General features: G+C 44.1%; 16 non-coding genes and 1 pseudogene across 16 annotated transcripts; all 17 read right to left on the bottom strand.

Annotated features, from left to right (window-relative positions):
- Positions 1–847: 847 nt before the first annotated feature.
- LOC125734686 (5S ribosomal RNA) lies at positions 848–966 on the bottom strand. Its single transcript, XR_007393989.1, has one exon. It is a non-coding gene; the product is annotated as a 5S ribosomal RNA (ribosomal RNA).
- Positions 967–2,046: 1,080 nt separating this feature from the next.
- Positions 2,047–2,165, bottom strand: LOC125736472 (5S ribosomal RNA). Its single transcript, XR_007395750.1, has one exon. It is a non-coding gene; the product is annotated as a 5S ribosomal RNA (ribosomal RNA).
- A 1,080-nt stretch (positions 2,166–3,245) lies between these two features.
- Positions 3,246–3,364, bottom strand: LOC125734685 (5S ribosomal RNA). The gene has a single exon (XR_007393988.1). It is a non-coding gene; the product is annotated as a 5S ribosomal RNA (ribosomal RNA).
- A 1,080-nt stretch (positions 3,365–4,444) lies between these two features.
- Positions 4,445–4,563, bottom strand: LOC125735741 (5S ribosomal RNA). The gene has a single exon (XR_007395032.1). It is a non-coding gene; the product is annotated as a 5S ribosomal RNA (ribosomal RNA).
- A 1,083-nt stretch (positions 4,564–5,646) lies between these two features.
- Positions 5,647–5,765, bottom strand: LOC125736576 (5S ribosomal RNA). Its single transcript, XR_007395853.1, has one exon. It is a non-coding gene; the product is annotated as a 5S ribosomal RNA (ribosomal RNA).
- A 1,078-nt stretch (positions 5,766–6,843) lies between these two features.
- Positions 6,844–6,962, bottom strand: LOC125733918 (5S ribosomal RNA). The gene has a single exon (XR_007393250.1). It is a non-coding gene; the product is annotated as a 5S ribosomal RNA (ribosomal RNA).
- Positions 6,963–8,040: 1,078 nt separating this feature from the next.
- Positions 8,041–8,159, bottom strand: LOC125735401 (5S ribosomal RNA). Its single transcript, XR_007394697.1, has one exon. It is a non-coding gene; the product is annotated as a 5S ribosomal RNA (ribosomal RNA).
- A 1,074-nt stretch (positions 8,160–9,233) lies between these two features.
- On the bottom strand, positions 9,234–9,352 carry LOC125736263 (5S ribosomal RNA). Its single transcript, XR_007395546.1, has one exon. It is a non-coding gene; the product is annotated as a 5S ribosomal RNA (ribosomal RNA).
- Positions 9,353–10,427: 1,075 nt separating this feature from the next.
- LOC125731285 (5S ribosomal RNA) lies at positions 10,428–10,546 on the bottom strand. The gene has a single exon (XR_007391571.1). It is a non-coding gene; the product is annotated as a 5S ribosomal RNA (ribosomal RNA).
- A 1,074-nt stretch (positions 10,547–11,620) lies between these two features.
- LOC125731284 (5S ribosomal RNA) lies at positions 11,621–11,739 on the bottom strand. Its single transcript, XR_007391570.1, has one exon. It is a non-coding gene; the product is annotated as a 5S ribosomal RNA (ribosomal RNA).
- Positions 11,740–12,813: 1,074 nt separating this feature from the next.
- On the bottom strand, positions 12,814–12,932 carry LOC125731283 (5S ribosomal RNA). The gene has a single exon (XR_007391569.1). It is a non-coding gene; the product is annotated as a 5S ribosomal RNA (ribosomal RNA).
- A 1,054-nt stretch (positions 12,933–13,986) lies between these two features.
- Positions 13,987–14,105, bottom strand: LOC125730960 (5S ribosomal RNA). Its single transcript, XR_007391253.1, has one exon. It is a non-coding gene; the product is annotated as a 5S ribosomal RNA (ribosomal RNA).
- A 1,077-nt stretch (positions 14,106–15,182) lies between these two features.
- On the bottom strand, positions 15,183–15,301 carry LOC125736965 (5S ribosomal RNA). Its single transcript, XR_007396232.1, has one exon. It is a non-coding gene; the product is annotated as a 5S ribosomal RNA (ribosomal RNA).
- A 1,080-nt stretch (positions 15,302–16,381) lies between these two features.
- On the bottom strand, positions 16,382–16,490 carry LOC125732267 (5S ribosomal RNA; annotated as a pseudogene).
- A 1,095-nt stretch (positions 16,491–17,585) lies between these two features.
- LOC125736555 (5S ribosomal RNA) lies at positions 17,586–17,704 on the bottom strand. Its single transcript, XR_007395833.1, has one exon. It is a non-coding gene; the product is annotated as a 5S ribosomal RNA (ribosomal RNA).
- Positions 17,705–18,795: 1,091 nt separating this feature from the next.
- On the bottom strand, positions 18,796–18,914 carry LOC125736544 (5S ribosomal RNA). Its single transcript, XR_007395822.1, has one exon. It is a non-coding gene; the product is annotated as a 5S ribosomal RNA (ribosomal RNA).
- Positions 18,915–24,364: 5,450 nt separating this feature from the next.
- Positions 24,365–24,483, bottom strand: LOC125731546 (5S ribosomal RNA). Its single transcript, XR_007391629.1, has one exon. It is a non-coding gene; the product is annotated as a 5S ribosomal RNA (ribosomal RNA).
- Between the last annotated feature and the right edge of the window lie 74 nt (positions 24,484–24,557).

Below are 24,557 nucleotides of genomic sequence, written 5' to 3'. Positions count from 1 at the left end.
CTTTTCACTACCGCACAGGTTAATCGCCGCACGTCCCCCACCGGCAAACATTACTCCTTTGCCTACTGCATGTAGGCTTCTCTTAACGACCCTCTGTTATCAACTCCGCTAACAGTCACAAAATCTCCGCCGCACGAAGCCCACTGGTAGCTGCTGAATCACATGCTTCCCCAAAACGTCGCGCTGTCAGAACACTGGGAGCTACACACACCAACAAGTCCATACTGCAGGCTGCAGCCAGATCAATTTTCTACATTCAAACATCGACGGCCTCTTCTCTCTAAAAATTCACCAGACCGCTTCTACCACCAGCAAAGAAGTTTCCATCCCTAATTCCTCTGTGATTCCCACTAACCTAAACATTAAGCTGGCATTGAAGGGTGTGAATTACCCCGGCCAATCTGTTCTTTTAAATACAGATTTTAGCAAGTTTTGAAAGGAGAAGAGCAGAACTTGCTATGCCAATAATATCGAGTCTTCTGTGGCGAAGTGGTTTTTGCATAGAAAACAAAGCGGTCAGTTGAAGAGGAATAATATCAGTACTTTGTTTAAAACTGTGTGTAAAAAGCTGTCTCTTTATCATTAACAATAAGTTGTAAAACGTGAATGGGGAGTGACAGTCTTCAAGTTTGTGAGAAGATCGCGCCCTGGTGGAATAAAGGCACGAACAGCTTACAGCACCTAGAATTACCAGGAAGTATTTAGAGTAAAACGGTTTCTAAAAGCTGCCTTTATGAATGAGAGAAAAAAAAAATATATATATATAAAATAGTAAAATGGAAGGGGAGTGATAGATTTAAATTAATCGTGAAGTGGAGCGCCCCCTGTATAAAGTAAAAGTGAGAAAGGCTTACAGCACCTGGTATTCCCAGGAGGTCTCCCATCCAAGTACTAACCAGACCCTACGCTGCTTGGCTTCCGAGATCAGACGAGATCGGGCGTGTTCAGGGTGGTATGGCCGTAAGCGAGAGATGCTACCAAAAACAGCCCTTTTGCATTACACGCGTCTATACATGCCAGTTAGTCCCATTGGATCCTACTCCTGGTTTTTTTTTTTTTTTTATCTGACTCACACTGCAGCCCCACCATCCAATCGGCAGCGCCGGACCCACACCAAACATTCACCAAACTACTCAGCCGGCAGCCTACCACAATTATTCCATTCTTTCCGCATCCGCACACTTCCTTCTTTTTAACTCCTTTTCACTACCGCACAGGTTTATCGCCGCATGTGCCCCGCCGGCAAACATTACTCCTTTGCCTACTGCATGCAGGCTTCTCTTAACGACCCTCTGTTATCAACTCCGCTAACAGCCACAAAATCTCCGCCGCACGAAGCCCACTGGTAGCTGCTGAATCACATGCTTCCCCAAAACGTCGCGCTGTCAGAACACTGGGAGCTACACACACCAACAAGTCCATACTGCAGGCTGCAGCCAGAACAATTTTCTACATTCAAACATCGACGGCCTCTTCTCTCTAAAAATTCACCAGACCGCTTCTACCACCAGCAAAGAAGTTTCCATCCCTAATTCCTCTGTGATTCCCACTAACCTAAACATTAAGCTGGCATTGAAGGGTGTGAATTACCCCGGCCAATCTGTTCTTTTAAATACAGCTTTTAGCAAGTTTTGAAAGGAGAAGAGCAGAACTTGCTATGCCAATAATATCGAGTCTTCTGTGGCGAAGTGGTTTTTGCATAGAAAACAAAGCGGTCAGTTGAAGAGGAATAATATCAGTACTTTGTTTAAAACTGTGTGTAAAAAGCTGTCTCTTTATCATTAACAATAAGTTGTAAAACGTGAATGGGGAGTGACAGTCTTCAAGTTTGTGAGAAGATCGCGCCCTGGTGGAATAAAGGCACGAACAGCTTACAGCACCTAGAATTACCAGGAAGTATTTAGAGTAAAACGGTTTCTAAAAGCTGCCTTTATGAATGAGAGAAAAAAAAAATATATATATATAAAATAGTAAAATGGAAGGGGAGTGATAGATTTAAATTAATCGTGAAGTGGAGCGCCCCCTGTATAAAGTAAAAGTGAGAAAGGCTTACAGCACCTGGTATTCCCAGGAGGTCTCCCATCCAAGTACTAACCAGACCCTACGCTGCTTGGTTTCCGAGATCAGACGAGATCGGGCGTGTTCAGGGTGGTATGGCCGTAAGCGAGAGATGCTAGCAAAAACAGCCCTTTTGCATTACAGGCGTCTATACATGCCAGTTAGTCCCATTGGATCCTACTCCTGTTTTTTTTTTTTTTTTTATCTGACTCACACTGCAGCCCCACCATCCAATCGGCAGCGCCGGACCCACACCAAACATTCACCAAACTACTCAGCCGGCAGCCTACCACAATTATTCCATTCTTTCCGCATCCGCACACTTCCTTCTTTTTAACTCCTTTTCACTACCGCACAGGTTAATCGCCGCACATCCCCCGCCGGCAAACATTACTCCTTTGCCTACTGCATGTAGGCTTCTCTTAACGACCCTCTGTTATCAACTCCGCTAACAGCCACAAAATCTCCGCCGCACGAAGCCCACTGGTAGCTGCTGAATCACATGCTTCCCCAAAACGTCGCGCTGTCAGAACACTGGGAGCTACACACACCAACAAGTCCATACTGCAGGCTGCAGCCAGATCAATTTTCTACATTCAAACATCGACGGCCTCTTCTCTCTAAAAATTCACCAGACCGCTTCTACCACCAGCAAAGAAGTTTCCATCCCTAATTCCTCTGTGATTCCCACTAACCTAAACATTAAGCTGGCATTGAAGGGTGTGAATTACCCCGGCCAATCTGTTCTTTTAAATACAGTTTTTAGCAAGTTTTGAAAGGAGAAGAGCAGAACTTGCTATGCCAATAATATCGAGTCTTCTGTGGCGAAGTGGTTTTTGCATAGAAAACAAAGCGGTCAGTTGAAGAGGAATAATATCAGTACTTTGTTTAAAACTGTGTGTAAAAAGCTGTCTCTTTATCATTAACAATAAGTTGTAAAACGTGAATGGGGAGTGACAGTCTTCAAGTTTGTGAGAAGATCGCGCCCTGGTGGAATAAAGGCACGAACAGCTTACAGCACCTAGAATTACCAGGAAGTATTTAGAGTAAAACGGTTTCTAAAAGCTGCCTTTATGAATGAGAGAAAAAAAATATATATATATATAAAATAGTAAAATGGAAGGGGAGTGATATATTTAAATTAATCGTGAAGTGGAGCGCCCCCTGTATAAAGTAAAAGTGAGAAAGGCTTACAGCACCTGGTATTCCCAGGAGGTCTCCCATCCAAGTACTAACCAGACCCTACGCTGCTTGGCTTCCGAGATCAGACGAGATCGGGCGTGTTCAGGGTGGTATGGCCGTAAGCGAGAGATGCTACCAAAAACAGCCCTTTTGCATTACACGCGTCTATACATGCCAGTTAGTCCCATTGGATCCTACTCCTGGTTTTTTTTTTTTTTTTATCTGACTCACACTGCAGCCCCACCATCCAATCGGCAGCGCCGGACCCACACCAAACATTCACCAAACTACTCAGCCGGCAGCCTACCACAATTATTCCATTCTTTCCGCATCCGCACACTTCCTTCTTTTTAACTCCTTTTCACTACCGCACAGGTTAATCGCCGCACGTCCCCCACCGGCAAACATTACTCCTTTGCCTACTGCATCTAGGCTTCTCTTAACGACCCTCTGTTATCAACTCCGCTAACAGCCACAAAATCTCCGCCGCACGAAGCCCACTGGTAGCTGCTGAATCACATGCTTCCCCAAAACGTCGCGCTGTCAGAACACTGGGAGCTACACACACCAACAAGTCCATACTGCAGGCTGCAGCCAGATCAATTTTCTACATTCAAACATCGACGGCCTCTTCTCTCTAAAAATTCACCAGACCGCTTCTACCACCAGCAAAGAAGTTTCCATCCCTAATTCCTCTGTGATTCCCACTAACCTAAACATTAAGCTGGCATTGAAGGGTGTGAATTACCCCGGCCAATCTGTTCTTTTAAATACAGATTTTAGCAAGTTTTGAAAGGAGAAGAGCAGAACTTGCTATGCCAATAATATCGAGTCTTCTGTGGCGAAGTGGTTTTTGCATAGAAAACAAAGCGGTCAGTTGAAGAGGAATAATATCAGTACTTTGTTTAAAACTGTGTGTAAAAAGCTGTCTCTTTATCATTAACAATAAGTTGTAAAACGTGAATGGGGAGTGACAGTCTTCAAGTTTGTGAGAAGATCGCGCCCTGGTGGAATAAAGGCACGAACAGCTTACAGCACCTAGAATTACCAGGAAGTATTTAGAGTAAAACGGTTTCTAAAAGCTGCCTTTATGAATGAGAGAAAAAAAATATATATATATATAAAATAGTAAAATGGAAGGGGAGTGATAGATTTAAATTAATCGTGAAGTGGAGCGCCCCCTGTATAAAGTAAAAGTGAGAAAGGCTTACAGCACCTGGTATTCCCAGGAGGTCTCCCATCCAAGTACAAACCAGACCCTACGCTGCTTGGCTTCCGAGATCAGACGAGATCGGGCGTGTTCAGGGTGGTATGGCCGTAAGCGAGAGATGCTACCAAAAACAGCCCTTTTGCATTACACGCGTCTATACATGCCAGTTAGTCCCATTGGATCCTACTCCTGGTTTTTTTTTTTTTTTTATCTGACTCACACTGCAGCCCCACCATCCAATCGGCAGCGCCGGACCCACACCAAACATTCACCAAACTACTCAGCCGGCAGCCTACCACAATTATTCCATTCTTTCCGCATCCGCACACTTCCTTCTTTTTAACTCCTTTTCACTACCGCACAGGTTTATCGCCGCATGTCCCCCGCCGGCAAACATTACTCCTTTGCCTACTGCATGCAGGCTTCTCTTAACGACCCTCTGTTATCAACTCCGCTAACAGCCACAAAATCTCCGCCGCACGAAGCCCACTGGTAGCTGCTGAATCACATGCTTCCCCAAAACGTCGCGCTGTCAGAACACTGGGAGCTACACACACCAACAAGTCCATACTGCAGGCTGCAGCCAGAACAATTTTCTACATTCAAACATCGACGGCCTCTTCTCTCTAAAAATTCACCAGACCGCTTCTACCACCAGCAAAGAAGTTTCCATCCCTAATTCCTCTGTGATTCCCACTAACCTAAACATTAAGCTGGCATTGAAGGGTGTGAATTACCCCGGCCAATCTGTTCTTTTAAATACAGCTTTTAGCAAGTTTTGAAAGGAGAAGAGCAGAACTTGCTATGCCAATAATATCGAGTCTTCTGTGGCGAAGTGGTTTTTGCATAGAAAACAAAGCGGTCAGTTGAAGAGGAATAATATCAGTACTTTGTTTAAAACTGTGTGTAAAAAGCTGTCTCTTTATCATTAACAATAAGTTGTAAAACGTGAATGGGGAGTGACAGTCTTCAAGTTTGTGAGAAGATCGCGCCGTGGTGGAATAAAGGCACGAACAGCTTACAGCACCTAGAATTACCAGGAAGTATTTAGAGTAAAACGGTTTCTAAAAGCTGCCTTTATGAATGAGAGAAAAATATATATATATATATATATAAAATAGTAAAATGGAAGGGGAGTGATAGATTTAAATTAATCGTGAAGTGGAGCGCCCCCTGTATAAAGTAAAAGTGAGAAAAGCTTACAGAACCAGATATTCCCAGGTGGTCTCCCATCCAAGTACTAACCAGACCCTACCCTGCTTAGCTTCCGAGATCAGACAAGATCGGGCGTGTTCAGGGTGGTATGGCTGTAAGCGAGAGATGCTATCAAAAACAGCCCTTTTGCATTACACGCGTCTATACATGCCAGTTAGTCCCATTGGATCCTACTCCTGGTTTTTTTTTTTTTTTTATCTGACTCACACTGCAGCCCCACCATCCAATCGGCAGCGCCGGACCCACACCAAACATTCACCAAACTACTCAGCCGGCAGCCTACCACAATTATTCCATTCTTTCCGCATCCGCACACTTCCTTCTTTTTAACTCCTTTTCACTACCGCACAGGTTAATCGCCGCACGTCCCCCGCCGGCAAACATTACTCCTTTGCCTACTGCATGCAGGCTTCTCTTAACGACCCTCTGTTATCAACTCCGCTAACAGCCACAAAATCTCCGCCGCACGAAGCCCACTGGTAGCTGCTGAATCACATGCTTCCCCAAAACGTCGCGCTGTCAGAACACTGGGAGCTACACACACCAACAAGTCCATACTGCAGGCTGCAGCCAGAACAATTTTCTACATTCAAACATCGACGGCCTCTTCTCTCTAAAAATTCACCAGACCGCTTCTACCACCAGCAAAGAAGTTTCCATCCCTAATTCCTCTGTGATTCCCACTAACCTAAACATTAATCTGGCATTGAAGGGTGTGAATTACCCCGGCCAACCTGCTCTTTTAAATACAGCTTTTAGCAAGTTTTGAAAGGAGAAGAGCAGAACTTGCTATGCCAATAATATCGAGTCTTCTGTGGCGAAGTGGTTTTTGCATAGAAAACAAAGCGGTCAGTTGAAGAGGAATAATATCAGTACTTTGTTTAAAACTGTGTGTAAAAAGCTGTCTCTTTATCATTAACAATAAGTTGTAAAACGTGAATGGGGAGTGACAGTCTTCAAGTTTGTGAGAAGATCGCGCCCTGGTGGAATAAAGGCACGAAGAGCTTACAGCACCTAGAATTACCAGGCAGTATTTAGAGTAAAACGGTGTGTAAAAGCTGCCTTTATGAAAGAGAGAAAATAAAAATATATATATAAAATAGTAAAATGGAAGGGGAGTGATAGATTTAAATTAATCGTGAAGTGGAGCGCCCCCTGTATAAAGTAAAAGTGAGAAAAGCTTACAGCACCTGGTATTCCAAGGTGGTCTCCCATCCAAGTACTAACCAGACCCTACCCTGCTTAGCTTCCGAGATCAGACGAGATCGGGCGTGTTCAGGGTGGTATGGCCATAAGCGAGAGATGCTACCAAAAACAGCCCTTTTGCATTACACGCCTCTATACATGCCAGTTGGTCCCATTGGATCCTGCTCCTGGTTTTTTTTTTTTTTTTATCTGACTCACACTGCAGCCCCACCATCCAATCGGCAACGCCGGACCCACACCAAACATTCACCAAACTACTCAGCCGGCAGCCTACCACAATTATTCCATTCTTTCCGCATCCGCACACTTCCTTCTCTTTAACTCCTTTTCACTACCGCACAGGTTAATCGCCGCACGTCCCCCGCCAGCAAACATTACTCTTTTGCCTACTGCATGCAGGCTTCTCTTAACGACCCTCTGTTATCAACTCCGCTAACAGCCACAAAATCTCCGCCGCACGAAGCCCACTGGTAGCTGCTGAATCACATTCTTCCCCAAAACGTTGCGCTGTCAGAACACTGGGAGCTACACACACCAACAAGTCCATACTGCAGGCTGCAGCCAGAACAATTTTCTACATTCAAACATCGACGGCCTCTTCTCTCTAAAAATTCACCAGACCGCTTCTACCACCAGCAAAGAAGTTTCCATCCCTAATTCCTCTGTGATTCCCACTAACCTAAACATTAAGCTGGCATTGAAGGGTGTGAATTACCCCGGCCAATCTGTTCTTTTAAATACAGCTTTTAGCAAGTTTTGAAAGGAGAAGAGCAGAACTTGCTATGCCAATAATATCGAGTCTTCTGTGGCGAAGTGGTTTTTGCATAGAAAACAAAGCGGTCAGTTGAAGAGGAATAATATCAGTACTTTGTTTAAAACTGTGTGTAAAAAGCTGTCTCTTTATCATTAACAATAAGTTGTAAAACGTGAATGGGGAGTGACAGTCTTCAAGTTTGTGAGAAGATCGCGCCCTGGTGGAATAAAGGCACGAAGAGCTTACAGCACCTAGAATTACCAGGCAGTATTTAGAGTAAAACGGTGTGTAAAAGCTGCCTTTATGAAAGAGAGAAAATAAAAATATATATATAAAATAGTAAAATGGAAGGGGAGTGATAGATTTAAATTAATGGTGAAGTGGAGCGCCCCCTGTATAAAGTAAAAGTGAGAAAGGCTTACAGCACCTGGTATTCCCAGGAGGTCTCCCATCCAAGTACTAACCAGACGCTACCCTGCTTGGCTTCCGAGATCAGACGAGATCGGGCGTGTTCAGGGTGGTATGGCCGTAAGCGAGAGATGCTACCAAAAACAGCCCTTTTGCATTACACGCGTCTATACATGCCAGTTAGTCCCATTGGATCCTACTCCTGGTTTTTTTTTTTTTTTTATCTGACTCACACTGCAGCCCCACCATCCAATCGGCAGCGCCGGACCCACACCAAACATTCACCAAACTACTCAGCCGGCAGCCTACCACAATTATTCCATTCTTTCTGCATCCGCACACTTCCTTCTTTTTAACTCCTTTTCACTACCGCACAGGTTAATCGCCGCACGTCCCCCGCCGGCAAACATTACTCCTTTGCCTACTGCATGCAGGCTTCTCTTAACGACCCTCTGTTATCAACTCCGCTAACAGCCACAAAATCTCCACCGCACGAAGCCCACTGGTAGCTGCTGAATCACATGCTTCCCCAAAACGTCGCGCTGTCAGAACACTGGGAGCTACACACACCAACAAGTCCATACTGCAGGCTGCAGCCAGAACAATTTTCTACATCCAAACATCGACGGCCTCTTCTCTCTAAAAATTCACCAGACCGCTTCTACCACCAGCAAAGAAGTTTCCATCCCTAATTCCTCTGTGATTCCCACTAACCTAAACATTAAGCTGGCATTGAAGGGTGTGAATTACCCCGGCCAATCTGTTCTTTTAAATACAGCTTTTAGCAAGTTTTGAAAGGAGAAGAGCAGAACTTGCTATGCCAATAATATCGAGTCTTCTGTGGTGAAGTGGTTTTTGCATAGAAAACAAAGCGGTCAGTTGAAGAGGAATAATATCAGTACTTTGTTTAAAACTGTGTGTAAAAAGCTGTCTCTTTATCATTAACAATAAGTTGTAAAACGTGAATGGGGAGTGACAGTCTTCAAGTTTGTGAGAATATTGCGCCCTGGTGGAATAAAGGCACGAACAGCTTACAGCAGCTAGAATTACCAGGCAGTATTTAGAGTAAAACGGTGTGTAAAAGCTGCCTTTATGAATGAGAGAAAAAAGAAATATATAAAATAGTAAAATGGAAGGGGAGTGATAGATTTAAATTAATCGTGAAGTGGAGCGCCCCCTGTATAAAGTAAAAGTGAGAAAAGCTTACAGCACCTGGTATTCCCAGGTGGCCTCCCATCCAAGTACTAACCAGACCCTACCTTGCTTAGCTTCCGAGATCAGACGAGATCGGGCGTGTTTAGGGTGGTATGGCCGTAAGCAAGAGCTGCTAACAAAAACAGCCCTTTTGTGTTACACGCCTCTATACATGCCAGTTAGTCCCATTGTATCCTACTCCTGGTTATTTTTTTTTTTTATCTGACTCACACTGCAGCCTCACCATCCAATCGGCAGTGCTGGACCCACACCAAACATTCACCAAACTACTCAGCTGGCAGCCTACCACAATTATTCCATTCTTTCCGCATCCACACACTTCCTTCTCTTTAAGTCCTTTTCACTACCGCACAGGTTAATCGCCGCATGTCCCCCTCCGGCAAACATTACTCCTTTGCCTACTGCATGCAGGCTTCTATTAACGACCCTCTGTTATGAACTCCGCTAACAGCCACAAAATCTCCGCCGCACGAAGCCCACTGGTAGCTGCTGAATCAGATGCTTCCCCAAAACATCGCGCTGTCAGAAGACTGGGAGCTACACACACCAACAAGTCCATACTGCAGGCTGCAGCCAGAACAATTTTCTACATTCAAACATCGACGGCCTCTTCTCTCTAAAAATTCACCAGACCGCTTCTACCACCAGCAAAGAAGTTTCCATCCCTAATTCCTCTGTGATTCCCACTAACCTAAACATTAAGCTGGCATTGAAGGGTGTGAATTACCCCGGCCAATCTGTTCTTTTAAATACAGCTTTTAGTAAGTTTTGAAAGGAGAAGAGCAGAACTTGCTATGCCAATAATATCGAGTCTTCTGTGGCGAAGTGGTTTTTGCATAGAAAACAAAGCGGTCAGTTGAAGAGGAATAATATCAGTACTTTGTTTAAAACTGTGTGTAAAAAGCTGTCTCTTTATCATTAACAATAAGTTGTAAAACGTGAATGGGGAGTGACAGTCTTCAAGTTTGTGAGAAGATCGCGCCCTGGTGGAATAAAGGCACGAACAGCTTACAGCACCTAGAATTACCAGGAAGTATTTAGAGTAAAACGGTTTCTATAAGCTGGCTTTATGAAAGAGAGAAAAAAAATATATATATAAAATAGTAAAATGGAAGGGGAGTGCTAGATTTAAATTAATTATGAAGTGGAGCGCCCCCTGTATAAAGTAAAAGTGAGAAAAGCTTACAGCACCTGGTATTCCCAGGAGGTCTCCCATCCAAGTACTAACCAGACCCTACCCTGATTGGCTTCCGAGATCAGATGAGATCAGGCGTGTTCAGGCGGGCATGGCCATAAGCGAGAGATGCTACTAAAAACAGCCCTTTTGCATTACACGCCTCTATACATGCCAGTTGGTCCCATTGGATCCTACTAATGTTTTTTTTTTTTTTTATCTGACTCACACTGCAGCCCCACCATCCAATCGGCAACGCCGGACCCACACCAAACATTCACCAAACTACTCAGCCGGCAGCCTACCACAATTATTCCATTCTTTCCGCATCCGCACACTTCCTTCTTTTTAACTCCTTTTCACTACCGCACAAGTTAATCGCCGCACGTCCCCCGCCGGCAAACATTACTCCTTTGCCTACTGCATGCAGGCTTCTCTTAACGACCCTCTGTTATCAACTCCGCTAACAGCCACAAAATCTCCGCCGCACGAAGCCCACTGGTAGCTGCTGAATCACATGCTTCCCCAAAACGTCGTGCTGTCAGAACACTGGGAGCTACACACACCAACAAGTCCATACTGCAGGCTACAGCCAGAACAATTTTCTACATTCAAACATCGACGGCCTCTTCTCTCTAAAAATTCACCAGACCGCTTCTACCACCAGCAAAGAAGTTTCCATCCCTAATTCCTCTGTGATTCCCACTAACCTAAACATTAAGCTGGCATTGAAGGGTGTGAATTACCCCGGCCAATCTGTTCTTTTAAATACAGCTTTTAGTAAGTTTTGAAAGGAGAAGAGCAGAACTTGCTATGCCAATAATATCGAGTCTTCTGTGGCGAAGTCGTTTTTGCATAGAAAACAAAACGGTCAGTTGAAGAGGAATAATATCAGTACTTTGTTTAAAACTGTGTGTAAAAAGCTGTCTCTTTATCATTAACAATAAGTTGTAAAACGTGAATGGAGAGTGACAGTCTTCAAGTTTGTGAGAAGATCGCGCCCTGGTGGAATAAAGGCACGAACAGCTTACAGCACCTAGAATTACCAGGAAGTATTTAGAGTAAAACGGTTTCTATAAGCTGGCTTTATGAAAGAGAGAAAAAAAATATATATATAAAATAGTAAAATGGAAGGGGAGTGCTAGATTTAAATTAATCGTGAAGTGGAGCGCCCCCTGTATAAAGTAAAAGTGAGAAAAGCTTACAGCACCTGGTATTCCCAGGAGGTCTCCCATCCAAGTACTAACCAGACCCTACCCTGATTGGCTTCCGAGATCAGATGAGATCAGGCGTGTTCAGGCGGGCATGGCCATAAGCGAGAGATGCTACCAAAAACAGCCCTTTTGCATTACACGCCTCTATACATGCCAGTTGGTCCCATTGGATCCTACTAATGTTTTTTTTTTTTTTTATCTGACTCACACTGCAGCCCCACCATCCAATCGGCAACGCCGGACCCACACCAAACATTCACCAAACTACTCAGCCGGCAGCCTACCACAATTATTCCATTCTTTCCGCATCCGCACACTTCCTTCTTTTTAACTCCTTTTCACTACCGCACAAGTTAATCGCCGCACGTCCCCCGCCGGCAAACATTACTCCTTTGCCTACTGCATGCAGGCTTCTCTTAACGACCCTCTGTTATCAACTCCGCTAACAGCCACAAAATCTCCGCCGCACGAAGCCCACTGGTAGCTGCTGAATCACATGCTTCCCCAAAACGTCGTGCTGTCAGAACACTGGGAGCTACACACACCAACAAGTCCATACTGCAGGCTACAGCCAGAACAATTTTCTACATTCAAACATCGACGGCCTCTTCTCTCTAAAAATTCACCAGACCGCTTCTACCACCAGCAAAGAAGTTTCCATCCCTAATTCCTCTGTGATTCCCACTAACCTAAACATTAAGCTGGCATTGAAGGGTGTGAATTACCCCGGCCAATCTGTTCTTTTAAATACAGCTTTTAGTAAGTTTTGAAAGGAGAAGAGCAGAACTTCCTATGCCAATAATATCGAGTCTTCTGTGGCGAAGTGGTTTTTGCATAGAAAACAAAACGGTCAGTTGAAGAGGAATAATATCAGTACTTTGTTTAAAACTGTGTGTAAAAAGCTGTCTCTTTATCATTAACAATAAGTTGTAAAACGTGAATGGAGAGTGACAGTCTTCAAGTTTGTGAGAAGATCGCGCCCTGGTGGAATAAAGGCACGAACAGCTTACAGCACCTAGAATTACCAGGAAGTATTTAGAGTAAAACGGTTTCTATAAGCTGGCTTTATGAAAGAGAGAAAAAAAATATATATATAAAATAGTAAAATGGAAGGGGAGTGCTAGATTTAAATTAATCGTGAAGTGGAGCGCCCCCTGTATAAAGTAAAAGTGAGAAAAGCTTACAGCACCTGGTATTCCCAGGAGGTCTCCCATCCAAGTACTAACCAGACCCTACCCTGATTGGCTTCCGAGATCAGATGAGATCAGGCGTGTTCAGGCGGGCATGGCCATAAGCGAGAGATGCTACCAAAAACAGCCCTTTTGCATTACACGCCTCTATACATGCCAGTTGGTCCCATTGGATCCTACTAATGTTTTTTTTTTTTTTTATCTGACTCACACTGCAGCCCCACCATCCAATCGGCAACGCCGGACCCACACCAAACATTCACCAAACTACTCAGCCGGCAGCCTACCACAATTATTCCATTCTTTCCGCATCCGCACACTTCCTTCTTTTTAACTCCTTTTCACTACCGCACAAGTTAATCGCCGCACGTCCCCCGCCGGCAAACATTACTCCTTTGCCTACTGCATGCAGGCTTCTCTTAACGACCCTCTGTTATCAACTCCGCTAACAGCCACAAAATCTCCGCCGCACGAAGCCCACTGGTAGCTGCTGAATCACATGCTTCCCCAAAACGTCGCGCTGTCAGAACACTGGGAGCTACACACACCAACAAGTCGATACTGCAGGCTACAGCCAGAACAATTTTCTACATTCAAACATCGACGGCCTCTTCTCTCTAAAAATTCACCAGACCGCTTCTACCACCAGCAAAGAAGTTTCCATCCCTAATTCCTCTGTGATTCCCACTAACCTAAACATTAAGCTGGCATTGAAGGGTGTGAATTACCCCGGCCAATCTGTTCTTTTAAATACAGCTTTTAGCAAGTTTTGAAAGGAGAAGAGCAGAACTTGCTATGCCAATAATATCGAGTCTTCTGTGGCGAAGTGGTTTTTGCATAGAAAACAAAGCGGAGGAATAATATCAGTACTTTGTTTAAAACTGTGTGTAAAAAGCTGTCTCTTTATCATTAACAATAAGTTGTAAAACGTGAATGGGGAGTGACAGTCTTCAAGTTTGTGAGAAGATCGCGCCCTGGTGGAATAAAGGCACGAACAGCTTACAGCACCTAGAATTACCAGGCAGTATTTAGAGTAAAACGTGTGTAAAAGCTGCCTTTATGAATGAGAGAAAAAAGAAATATATAAAATAGTAAGGGGAGTGATAGATTTAAATTAATCGTGAGGTGGAGTGCCCCCTGTATAAAGTAAAAGTGAGAAAAGCTTACAGCACGTGGTATTCCCAGGCAGTCACCCATCCAAGTACTAACCAGACCCTACCCCACTTAGCTTCCGAGATCAGACGAGATCGGGCGTGTTCAGGGTGGTATGGCCATAAACGAGAGCCGTGAACAAAAACAGCCCTTTTGCATTACACGCCTCTATACATGCCAGTTAGTCCCATTGGATCCTACTCCTGTTTTTTTTTTTTTATCTGACTCACACTGCAGCCCCACCATCCAATCGGCAGCGCCGGACCCACACCAAACATTCACCAAACTACTCAGCCGGCAGCCTACCACAATTATTCCATTCTTTCCGCATCCGCACACTTCCTTCTTTTTAACTCCTTTTCACTACCGCACAGGTTAATCGCCGCACGTCCCCCGCCGGCAAACATTACTCCTTTGCCTACTGCATGCAGGCTTCTCTTAACGACCCTCTGTTATCAACTCTGCTAACAGCCACAAAATCTCCGCCGCACGAAGCCCACTGGTAGCTGCTGAATCACATGCTTCCCCAAAACGTCGCGCTGTCAGAACACTGGGAGCTACACACACCAACAAGTCCATACTGCAGGCTGCAGCCAGAACAATTTTCTACATTCAAACATCGACGGCCTCTTCTCTCTAAAAATTCACCAGACCGCTTCTACCACCAGCAAAGAAGTTTCCATCCCTAATTCCTCTGTGATTCCCACTAACCTAAACATTAAGCTGGCATTGAAGGGTGTGAATTACCCCGGCCAATCTGTTCTTTTAAATACAGCGTTTAGCAAGTTTTGAAAGGAGAAGAGCAGAACTTGCTATGCCAATAATATCGAGTCTTCTGTGGCGAAGTGGTTTTTGCATAGAAAACAAAGCGGTCAGTTGAAGAGGAATAATATCAGTACTTTGTTTAAAACTGTGTGTAAAAAGCTGTCTCTTTATCATTAACAATAAGTTGTAAAACGTGAATGGGGAGTGACAGTCTTCAAGTTTGTGAGAAGATCGCGCCCTGGTGGAATAAAGGCACGAACAGCTTACAGCACCTAGAATTACCAGGAAGTATTTAGAGTAAAACGGTTTCTAAAAGCTGCCTTTATGAATGAGAGAAAAAAATATATATATATATATAAAATAGTAAAATGGAAGGGGAGTGATAGATTTAAATTAATCGTGAAGTGGAGCGCCCCCTGTATAAAGTAAAAGTGAGAAAAGCTTACAGCACCTGGTATTCCCAGGTGGTCTCCCATCCAAGTACTAACCATACCCTGCCCTACTTAGCTTCCAAGATCAGACGAGATCGGGCGTGTTCAGGGTGGTATGGCCGTAAGCGAGAGATGCTACCAAAAACAGCCTTTTTGCATTACACGCGTCTCTACATGCCAGTTAGTCCCATTGGATCCTACTCCAGGTTTTTTTTTTTTTTTATCTGACTCACACTGCAGCACCACCATCCAATCGGCAGCGCCGGACCCACACCAAACATTCACCAAACTACTCAGCCGGCAGCCTACCACAATTATTCCATTCTTTCCGCATCCGCACACTTCCTTCTCTTTAAGTCCTTTTCACTACCTCACAGGTTAATCGCCGCATGTCCCCCGCCGGCAAACATTACTCCTTTGCCTACCGTATGCAGGCTTCTCTTAACGACCCTCTGCTATCAACTCAGCTAACAGCCACAAAATCTCCGCCGCACGAAGCCCACTGGTAGCTGCTGAATCACATGCTTCCCCAAAACGTCGCGCTGTCAGAACACTGGGAGCTACACACACCAACAAGTCCATACTGCAGGCTGCAGCCAGAACAATTTTCTACATTCAAACATCGACGGCCTCTTCTCTCTAAAAATTCACCAGACCGCTTCTACCACCAGCAAAGAAGTTTCCATCCCTAATTCCTCTGTGATTCCCACTAACCTAAACATTAAGTTGGCATTGAAGGGTGTGAATTACCCCGGCCAACCTGGTCTTTTAAATACAGCTTTTAGCGAGTTTTGAAAGGAGGAGAAGAGCAGACCTTGCTATGCCAATAATATCGAGTCTTCTGTGGTGAAGTGGTTTTTGCATAGAAAACAAAGTGGTGAGTTGAAGAGGAATTATATCGGTACTTTGTTTAAAACTGTGTGTAAAAAGCTGTCTCTTTATTATTAACAATAAGTTGTAAAACGTGAATGGGAAGTGACAGTCTTCAAGTTTGTGAGAAGATCGCGCCCTGGTGGAATAAAGGCACGAACAGCTTACAGCACCTAGAATTACCAGGCAGTATTTAGAGTAAAACTGTTTCTAAAAGCTGCCTTTATGAAAGAGAGAAAATATATATATATATATGAAATAGTAAAATGGAAGGGGAGTGATAGATTTAAATTAATCGTGAAGTGGAGCGCCCCCTGTATAAAGTAAAAGTGAGAAAAGCTTACAGCACCTGGTATTCCCAGGTGGTTTCCCTTCCAAGTACTAACCAGACCATACTCTGCTTAGCTTCCGAGATCATGCGTGTTCAGGGTGGTATGGCCGTAAGCAAGAACCGCTAACAAAAACAGCCCTTTTGCATTACACGCCTCTATACATGCCAGTTAGTCCCATTGGATCCTACTCCTGTTTTTTTTTTTTTTTTTTTTTTATCTGACTGACACTGCAGCACCACCATCCAATCGGCAGCGCCGGACCCACACCAAACATTCACCAAACTACTCAGCCGGCAGCCTACCACAATTATTCCATTCTTTCCGCATTCGCACACTTCCTTCTTTTTAACTCCTTTTCACTAACGCACAGGTTAATCGCCGCACGTCCCCCGCCGGCAAACATTACTCCTTTGCCTACTGCATGCAGGCTTCTCTTAACGACCCTCTGTTATCAACTCCGCTAACAGCCACAAAATCTCCGCCGCACGAAGCCCACTGGTAGCTGCTGAATCACATGCTTCCCCAAAACGTCGCACTTTCAGAACACTGGGAGCTACACACACCAACAAGTCCATACTGCAGGCTGCAGCCAGAACAATTTTCTACATTCAAACATCGACGGCCTCTTCTCTCTAAAAATTCACCAGACCGCTTCTACCACCAGCAAAGAAGTTTCCATCCCTAATTCCTCTGTGATTCCCACTAACCTAAACATTAAGCTGGCATTGAAGGGTGTGAATTACCCCGGCCAATCTGTTCTTTTAAATACAGCTTTTAGCAAGTTTTGAAAGGAGAAGAGCAGAACTTGCTATGCCAATAATATCGAGTCTTCTGTGGCGAAGTGGTTTTTGCATAGAAAACAAAGCGGTCAGTTGAAGAGGAATAATATCAGTACTTTGTTTAAAACTGTGTGTAAAAAGCTGTCTCTTTATCATTAACAATAAGTTGTAAAACGTGAATGGGGAGTGACAGTCTTCAAGTTTGTGAGAAGATCGCGCCCTGGTGGAATAAAGGCACGAACAGCTTACAGCACCTAGAATTACCAGGAAGTATTTAGAGTAAAACGGTTTCTAAAAGCTGGCTTTATGAAAGAGAGAAAAAAAAAAAAAATATATATATATATATATAAAATAGTAAAATGGAAGGGGAGTGATAGATTTAAATTAATCGTGAAGTGGAGCGCCCCCTGTATAAAGTAAAAGTGAGAAAAGCTTACAGCACCTGGTATTCCCAGGTGGTCTCCCATCCAAGTACTAACCAGACCCTACCCTGCTTAGCTTCCGAGATCAGACGAGATCGGGCGTGTTCAGGGTGGTATGGCCGTAAGCGAGAGAAACTACCAAAAACAGCCCTTTTGCATTACACGCCTCTATACATGCCAGTTGGTCCCATTGGATACTACTAATGTTCTTTTTTTTTTTTTTTATCTGACTGACACTGCAGCACCACCATCCAATCGGCAGCGCCGGACCCACACCAAACATTCACCAAACTACTCAGCCGGCAGCCTACCACAATTATTCCATTCTTTCCGCATTCGCACACTTCCTTCTTTTTAACTCCTTTTCACTAACGCACAGGTTAATCGCCGCACGTCCCCCGCCGGCAAACATTACTCCTTTGCCTACTGCATGCAGGCTTCTCTTAACGACCCTCTGTTATCAACTCCGCTAACAGCCACAAAATCTCCGCCGCACGAAGCCCACTGGTAGCTGCTGAATCACATGCTTCCCCAAAACGTCGCACTTTCAGAACACTGGGAGCTACACACACCAACAAGTCCATACTGCAGGCTGCAGCCAGAACAATTTTCTACATTCAAACATCGACGGCCTCTTCTCTCTAAAAATTCACCAGACCGCTTCTACCACCAGCAAAGAAGTTTCCATCCCTAATTCCTCTGTGATTCCCACTAACCTAAACATTAAGCTGGCATTGAAGGGTGTGAATTACCCCGGCCAACCTGTTCTTTTAAATACAGCTTTTAGCAAGTTTTGAAAGGAGAAGAGCAGAACTTGCTATGCCAATAATATCGAGTCTTCTGTGGCGAAGTGGTTTTTGCATAGAAAACAAAGCGGTCAGTTGAAGAGGAATAATATCAGTACTTTGTTTAAAACTGTGTGTAAAAAGCTGTCTCTTTATCATTAACAATAAGTTGTAAAACGTGAATGGGGAGTGACAGTCTTCAAGTTTGTGAGAAGATCGCGCCCTGGTGGAATAAAGGCACGAACAGCTTACAGCACCTAGAATTACCAGGAAGTATTTAGAGTAAAACGGTTTCTAAAAGCTGGCTTTATGAAAGAGAGAAAAAAAAAAAAAATATATATATATATATATAAAATAGTAAAATGGAAGGGGAGTGATAGATTTAAATTAATCGTGAAGTGGAGCGCCCCCTGTATAAAGTAAAAGTGAGAAAAGCTTACAGCACCTGGTATTCCCAGGTGGTCTCCCATCCAAGTACTAACCAGACCCTACCCTGCTTAGCTTCCGAGATCAGACGAGATCGGGCGTGTTCAGGGTGGTATGGCCGTAAGCGAGAGAAACTACCAAAAACAGCCCTTTTGCATTACACGCCTCTATACATGCCAGTTGGTCCCATTGGATACTACTAATGTTCTTTTTTTTTTTTTTTATCTGACTCACACTGCAGCACCACCATCCAATCGGCAGCGCCGGACCCACACCAAACATTCACCAAACTACTCAGCCGGCAGCCTACCACAATTATTCCATTCTTTCCGCATCCGCACACTTCCTTATTTTTAACTCCTTTTCACTACCGCACAGGTTAATCGCCGCACGTCCCCCGCCGGCAAACATTACTCCTTTGCCTACTGCATGCAGGCTTCTCTTAACGACCCTCTGTTATCAACTCCGCTAACAGCCACAAAATCTCCGCCGCACGAAGCCCACTGGTAGCTGCTGAATCACATGCTTCCCCAAAACGTCGCGCTGTCAGAACACTGGGAGCTACACACACCAACAAGTCCATACTGCAGGCTGCAGCCAGAACAATTTTCTACATTCAAACATCGACGGCCTCTTCTCTCTAAAAATTCACCAGACCGCTTCTACCACCAGCAAAGAAGTTTCCATCCCTAATTCCTCTGTGATTCCCACTAACCTAAACATTAAGCTGGCATTGAAGGGTGTGAATTACCCCGGCCAACCTGTTCTTTTAAATACAGCTTTTAGCAAGTTTTGAAAGGAGAAGAGCAGAACTTGCTATGCCAATAATATCGAGTCTTCTGTGGCGAAGTGGTTTTTGCATAGAAAACAAAGCGGTCAGTTGAAGAGGAATAATATCAGTACTTTGTTTAAAACTGTGTGTAAAAAGCTGTCTCTTTATCATTAACAATAAGTTGTAAAACGTGAATGGGGAGTGACAGTCTTCAAGTTTGTGAGAAGATCGCGCCCTGGTGGAATAAAGGCACGAACAGCTTACAGCACCTAGAATTACCAGGAAGTATTTAGAGTAAAACGGTTTCTAAAAGCTGCCTTAATGAATGAGAGAAAAAAAAAAAAATATATATATATATAATAGTAAAATGGAAGGGGAGTGATAGATTTAAATTAATCGTGAAGTGGAGCGCCCCCCGTTTAAAGTAAAAGTGAGAAAAGCTTACAGCACCTGGTATTCCCAGGAGGTCTCCCATCCAAGTACTAACCAGACCCTACCCTGCTATTGTGGGTGATTTTAACATTCATATGGAGAAGGATAATGATCCTTTAAAAACAGCGTTTGCAGCTATTCTTGACTCTGTAGGTGTATGTCAGAATGTAGTCGGGCCTACTCATGTCTGTAACCATACCCTTGATTTGATCATTAGTCATGGCATCCTGGTAGAACATGTGTCTATTATGCCACAGAGTCCTCTGCTCTCAGATCATTACTTGTTAACATTTGAAATCCAGTATAGCCCCCTGTTGACCACCACTCCAAAGTATAGAATCAGACGTTCAATTAAGGCACTAACTACAACAACATTTATGAAACAACTTCCACAGTCCTTTAGCCTTACATCTGAAGCATCGTGCGTAAATGAACTTGAACAGGCAACTTCAAACATGGAAAAATCCCTTCGCAGCACTCTAGATCTTGTGGCTCCACTTAGGAGTATAAAGCATAGCAATAACAAACCTGCCCCCTGGTACTCTGATAATACACGTGAACTCAAACAGGCATCACGCAAGCTAGAGCGAAAATGGCGCTCAACTAAACTGGAAGTTTTCAAATCTTCCTGGAAAGAGAGCCTCTCTAAATACAGACAAGCACTAGTAACTGCTCGGTCTGTGTATCTCTCCAGATTAATAGACATGAACAAAACCAATCCTAAATTCCTATTTGAATCCGTGGCTAGGATAACACAGAATTCCTCATTAAACTTGCAAATCCCACAAGCTCTTAAGAGTGATGACTTTCTTACATTTTTTAATGGTAAGATAACTACAATTAGACAGACTATACAGTGCACACCTTTACCTACTTACGGCTGCCTGCCTCCTGCTAGTCTTATGCCTACCAATAATGAGACCTTTGAATCATTCATTCCTATTACACACTCAGAACTTTTGAGCTTAATTTTCTCCTGTAAATCCTCTACTAGCCTTGTAGACCCAATTCCTACAAAATTCTTCAAGGAAATTGCACCACAGATTGGCACTACCGTGTTAAATGTGTTAAACTCTTCTCTTAGGCTTGGATATGTTCCAAAACCTTTTAAAATGGCTGTTATCAGACCCGTCCTAAAGAAACCAAATCTTGAACCCAGTGTTTTAGGAAACTATAGACCTATCTCAAATCTTCCTTTCATTTCAAAGATCATGGAAAAGGTTGTAGTTCGTCAGCTGTCCTCTTTCCTACAAAAAACTAATGCCAATGAATTATATCAGTCTGGCTTTAGACCAAACCATAGCACAGAAACTGCTCTAGTCAAAGTAATGAATGATTTACTTGTGGCTTCTGACCGTGGCTATGTATCTCTGTTGGTATTGCTAGATTTAACTGCAGCGTTCGATACTGTGGACCATAATATCCTCTTGGACCGGTTAGAAGGTGTAGTTGGCATTACAGGGACAGCACTTTCTTGGTTCCGCTCATATTTGTCTGATCGCTATCAGTATGTCCATGTGAACAATGAATCATCCAAGGCCACTAAAGTTGAATATGGTGTCCCACAGGGATCAGTCCTGGGCCCGCTACTGTTTACCCTGTACATGCTACCTCTTGGTAACATTATTAGAAATCATGGTATTGGGTTTCATTGTTATGCAGATGATACACAGTTGTACATATCTGTTAACCCTGATGATATATCACTGCTATCTCGGTTAGAAGACTGTCTATTAGATATCCAGTGCTGGATGGCAAAAAATTTCCTTATGTTAAACACAGAAAAAACAGAAGTTCTGGTAATTGGTCCCAAGGCTGCTAGAAATAAGTTCCACCACCTCAACGTTGGTAACCTTCCTACACAACCTAACATGGTAGTTAGAAATCTTGGCGTTCTTGTCGATTCAGATCTATGCTTTGATGCTCACATAAGAAGTATTACTAGAACTGCATTTTATCATCTACGGAACATAGCCAAGCTTCGTAAGATGCTCTCACTTAATGATGCAGAAAAACTAATACATGCCTTCGTAAGTTCCAGACTGGATTACTGTAATGCCCTCCTATCGGGTTGCCCGTCTGGATCCTTGCATAAACTTCAGATGGTACAGAATGCTGCAGCCAGAGTTCTAACAAACACTAAAAAATTTGATCATATTACACCGGTCTTATCCTCTCTTCATTGGCTGCCAGTTAAGTCTCGAATTGACTATAAAATACTGCTATTAACTTATAAAGCACTAAATGGCCTTGCACCAGAATACCTTAGTGAACTGCTGACCACATACAACCCTCCACGCTTGCTTCGCTCTCAAGCCATGGGATATCTGTTAGTGCCTAGGGTAGAAAGAGCTACGGCAGGCTGCAGAGCTTTCTCCTACAAAGCTCCTCAGCTGTGGAATGGTCTTCCACCGGATGTGCGGGTTTCAGGTTCACTCTCAATATTCAAGTCCAGACTAAAAACACACCTGTTTAGTTTAGCGTATAGGGACACTAGTTCTAGCCCTAGCTAACTCTTCACTCCCAGTCAGACCTGTAGTGTGAGGTGTAGAGCTGGGTGGGGATCGGTGCCATTGGCTTTGGATGAACTGGATTGTCAGTGCTGTCACTCTAGCTTTGCAATCTCTTGTGGAACTGGAGTGCTGACATTTCAGGGACTCCCCATGCCGGCATTCCCACTTGCCTCTCCCTCCTACTGATGCTGCCATAGCCATATCTGCCGGAGCTTGCAGATTGCACTTCATATTGTACTCATCTAGCTTTTAGCACTGCCAATAGCCTCCTCTACTATGCCTAATTGTACATTTTATTTCCCCTACTCCTCCTGGGGGGTGATGCCTGGAGACCTCAATCTATCAAGATATCCAGCACACCCGACCACCACCAGTGACGTCCCTGCATCCAGCTCGCCGTTCTGATCTTCCATGTATGACCCGCTGCCTTACCTCTGGTTGCCTGGCAATTGGAAGAAGACTCGGCTTCGGCATTGGCTTATCTTCCTTGCTCTCCTCTCTCTATTTGACTATCCCTGCCGGCCCCTGGAGGATGGGCTTCCCCTTTGAGTCTGGTCCCTCTCAAGGTTTCTTCCTTCTAGGGAGTTTTTCCTTGCCACTGTCGCCTATGGCTTACTCACTGGGGGCTTTGGGTGAGGATACTGTAAAGCGCTTTGAGACAATGTAATGTTGTGATAATGCGCTATATAAAAATAAATTTGTTGTTGTTGTTGTTGTTGCTTAGCTTCCGAGATCAAACGAGATCGGGCGTGTTCAGGGTGGTATGGCCGTAAGCGAGAGAAACTACCAAAAACAGCCCTTTTGCATTACACGCCTCTATACATGCCAGTTGGTCCCATTGGATACTACTAATGTTCTTTTTTTTTTTTTTTATCTGACTCACACTGCAGCACCACCATCCAATCGGCAGCGCCGGACCCACACCAAACATTCACCAAACTACTCAGCCGGCAGCCTACCACAATTATTCCATTCTTTCCGCATCCGCACACTTCCTTATTTTTAACTCCTTTTCACTACCGCACAGGTTAATCGCCGCACGTCCCCCGCCGGCAAACATTACTCCTTTGCCTACTGCATGCAGGCTTCTCTTAACGACCCTCTGTTATCAACTCCGCTAACAGCCACAAAATCTCCGCCGCACGAAGCCCACTGGTAGCTGCTGAATCACATGCTTCCCCAAAACGTCGCGCTGTCAGAACACTGGGAGCTACACACACCAACAAGTCCATACTGCAGGCTGCAGCCAGAACAATTTTCTACATTCAAACATCGACGGCCTCTTCTCTCTAAAAATTCACCAGACCGCTTCTACCACCAGCAAAGAAGTTTCCATCCCTAATTCCTCTGTGATTCCCACTAACCTAAACATTAAGCTGGCATTGAAGGGTGTGAATTACCCCGGCCAACCTGTTCTTTTAAATACAGCTTTTAGCAAGTTTTGAAAGGAGAAGAGCAGAACTTGCTATGCCAATAATATCGAGTCTTCTGTGGCGAAGTGGTTTTTGCATAGAAAACAAAGCGGTCAGTTGAAGAGGAATAATATCAGTACTTTGTTTAAAACTGTGTGTAAAAAGCTGTCTCTTTATCATTAACAATAAGTTGTAAAACGTGAATGGGGAGTGACAGTCTTCAAGTTTGTGAGAAGATCGCGCCCTGGTGGAATAAAGGCACGAACAGCTTACAGCACCTAGAATTACCAGGAAGTATTTAGAGTAAAACGGTTTCTAAAAGCTGCCTTAATGAATGAGAGAAAAAAAAAAAAATATATATATATATAATAGTAAAATGGAAGGGGAGTGATAGATTTAAATTAATCGTGAAGTGGAGCGCCCCCCGTTTAAAGTAAAAGTGAGAAAAGCTTACAGCACCTGGTATTCCCAGGAGGTCTCCCATCCAAGTACTAACCAGACCCTACCCTGCTTAGCTTCCGAGATCAAACGAGATCGGGCGTGTTCAGGGTGGTATGGCCGTAAGCGAGAGATGCTACCAAAAACAGCCCTTTTGCATTACACGCGTCTATACATGCCAGTTAGTCCCATTGGATCCTAC

The sequence above is a fragment of the Brienomyrus brachyistius genome, chromosome 2 (genome assembly GCF_023856365.1).
Source record: "Brienomyrus brachyistius isolate T26 chromosome 2, BBRACH_0.4, whole genome shotgun sequence".
In the NCBI taxonomy this organism is placed as follows: domain Eukaryota; kingdom Metazoa; phylum Chordata; class Actinopteri; order Osteoglossiformes; family Mormyridae; genus Brienomyrus; species Brienomyrus brachyistius.
This window is presented reverse-complemented; position numbering and strand designations above follow the sequence as displayed.